Source organism: Grammomys surdaster, unplaced genomic scaffold, assembly GCF_004785775.1.
Source record: "Grammomys surdaster isolate TR1022 unplaced genomic scaffold, NIH_TR_1.0 135, whole genome shotgun sequence".
Classification (NCBI taxonomy): Eukaryota; Metazoa; Chordata; class Mammalia; order Rodentia; family Muridae; genus Grammomys; species Grammomys surdaster.
The window spans coordinates 6,541,674-6,544,603 of record NW_021604593.1 but is presented as its reverse complement, the minus strand read 5'-3'; the positions used below and the strand labels follow the sequence as shown (position 1 = coordinate 6,544,603).

Genomic DNA, 2,930 nt, shown 5'->3' with positions numbered 1-2,930 from the left:
CAATGGAGTATTACTCAGCTATTAAAAACAATGAATTCGAGAGGTTCCTAGGTAAATGGATGGAACTAGAAATTATCATCCTGAGTGAGGTAAGCCAATCACAAAAGAAGACACATGGTATTCACTCACTGATTATTGGATATTAGCCTAGAACCTTGAAATGCCCAAGATGCAACTCACAGGCCACATGAAGCCCATAAAGAAGGAAGACCAAGTGAGGGTGATTCGGTCCTTCTTAGAAGGAGCAACAAAATACTCAAGGGAGCAAATATGGAGACAAAGTGAGGGACAGAAACTGAAGGAGGGGCCGTCTCAAGACCACCCCACCTGAGTATCTATCCCATGTGCAATCACCAAAGGTAGATGCTGATGTGGAAGACAGGAAGTGCATGCTGATAAGAGCCTGATATGGATATCTCCTCAGAGGCCTTCAAGAGTCAGACATATTCAGAGGCAGATGCTCACAACTAGCCATTGAACTGATCATGGGGTTCTCAATGGAGGAGTTAGAGTGAAGACTGAAGGAGCTGAAAGGGTTTGTGGCACCATGAGGAGAGCAACAATACCAACCAACCACAGCTCCCAGGGTCTAAACCACCAGCCTGGGAGCACTTAGGGGGGGATCCAGGGCTTCAGCTGAATATGTAAAAGTGGAGGGCCCTGCTGGGCATAGGTGGAAGAAGAGAACCTTGACCTCATGAAGGCTGGATGCCCCAGGGGGTGGGAATTTTGAGGGTGGGGAGGTGGGAGTGGGGGGGGGAAGAGATAAAGGCTAAAACGACAGAGAAGAAGGAGGAGGGGCGAGGGGATTGGAGGTTCCGAGGGGGTGGTGGGGGATGGGGTAAGGGGACAACATAGGAAATGTAAATAAATCATCCAATAAAAAAAAAAAAAAAAAAAAAAAAAACTAGTCCAAATTGATGTTGATTTTTCAAGCATCAGCAATATTAGTCTTTAAAATGTAACCATTTTGTAGTGCAAAGAATATTTATATAAACCAAACTACTGGACAAAAAAGAAATGTAATCATCACACACTGAGATTTTCTTGTGAATTCCACGTCATTTCCAATCCATCTCTTAGGTCATTCAGGCCCAGCAGGCTTCTTGAATAAAAGGCCATTTCTTCAATTTAGTTTTCTTCTCCTTCTTTTATAATACAAATGCACCAACCACTGAGCAACAAAAGGCCATATAACAGCAAACGCTAATGCACCAGGGGACATCTCAAAGGGCCACCAAGATGGTCTTTGTGAGGAGGGCTGATTAGTTGTCTGCAATGATAATTTCGCCTGCGAAGCAGTTAGTGTTTCCAGTTTATGAAGTCTCTGGAGGACATTCTGCATGTCTTCCTGCAATCTAATGAGCACAAGAACGATCTGCTCCTTGAGACTGCCTCCGGCCCCTCGGTCTGAGCCCCAACCTTCTCCATCACCGCCACTTCCTACTTGCCGACCCTTGGTTCCTTCACTCAAATGTGGCATTCTATGCCCTCTCCCTCTCCTGACACTGGAGAAGTCCTCACTCTCTCCGCCTCTCTTCTCACGGTGCGGTGCTCCACTGCTACTTCTGCCATCCTCTCCTCCGTGCTTCACTTCGCCTTTTCCCTTGACTGCTACCATCTGCACTTTCCCAATGCTGCCATTTCCAGGAGATTGTTGAGCATCTTCACAAAAACCAGAACTTTCCAAGTGCTGAGTAGGATCACCACCTAAGTAATACTCTTCTTGTCCACATTGCTCCATAGAATCACAGTATACTTCACTGTCTGAACCACTTGTCAAATGATGTATTCCCGAAGCATCTTCACTGGGATCTTCATTTGTATCTTGGTGAACACAGACAGCAGTGTTTGCTGTCCGATGCGAGCTCTGTTCTCCAGGCTTCTCCTCTTCACTGTTTCTGGTACTCCGGGAAGAATCGGTATGAATGTCACTGTGTATATCCTGAGCAAAGCTATCTTTATAGCCATTGGTAACAATGATTTACAAATTCTTATCTGTTGATTTCTTCATCATTTTCTTATCCTCACTGCCACTTTGTTCTGCTCCTTTTAACTCTTCTTGGGCCTCTTCTTCCTCAGACTCAGCCCCACTATCACTGCTCTCCACTTTACCATTAACAGCTTTGACATTGGAAGAGGTCAGAACATTACCAAGATAGGTTCAGATGTTCAGTCCATTATCATCAAGGTAGGAGTATTGCAACATCTAGGCATGATGCAGGAGGAGCTGAGAGTTCTACATCTTCATCTGAAGGCTGCTAGTAGAAGACTCGCCTTATTCATATTATGCCCTAACCAGCTCAATAGCTAGACCACTTCCAAACTTCCCGGTTGTTAACGCCTCCCCTCCCATACTCCTGAATAATTACTTATTAAAATCTATATTTTTTCTTTTTGTTGGTTATTTTACTTATTGACATCTCAAATGTTATCCCCCTTCCCAATTTCCCCTCCACCAACCCCTCTATATCCCCTCCCTCTGCCTCTATGAGTGTGCTTTACCATCTATCCACCCACTCCTACCTCAGTGCCCTAGCATTCCCCTACCCTGAGTCATTGAGCCTCCATAGGAACAAGGGGCTCCTCTCCCAGTGATGTCTGATAAGGCAATCCTCTTCTACATACCCAATTGGAGCCATGAGTCCCCGATATGTGCTCTTTGGTTGGTGGTTTAGTCCCTGGGAGCTTTGAGGGGTCTGGTTGGTTGATGTTGTTCTTCCTATGAGGTTGCAAACCCCTTCATCTCCTTCAGTCCTTGCCCTAACTTCTACATTAGGGTCCCTGCACTCAGTCTGATGGTTAGCTGCGCGCATCTGCATCTGTATTGGTCTACTATGTTCACAGAAGCCTTATTTATAATACCCAGAAGCTGGAAACAACCCAGATGTCCCTCAACAGAGGAATGGATACAGAAAATGTGGTACATT

General features: G+C 45.4%; 1 pseudogene; it reads right to left on the bottom strand.

Annotated features, from left to right (window-relative positions):
- Positions 1–1,126: 1,126 nt before the first annotated feature.
- Positions 1,127–2,209, bottom strand: LOC114617192 (annotated as a pseudogene).
- Between the last annotated feature and the right edge of the window lie 721 nt (positions 2,210–2,930).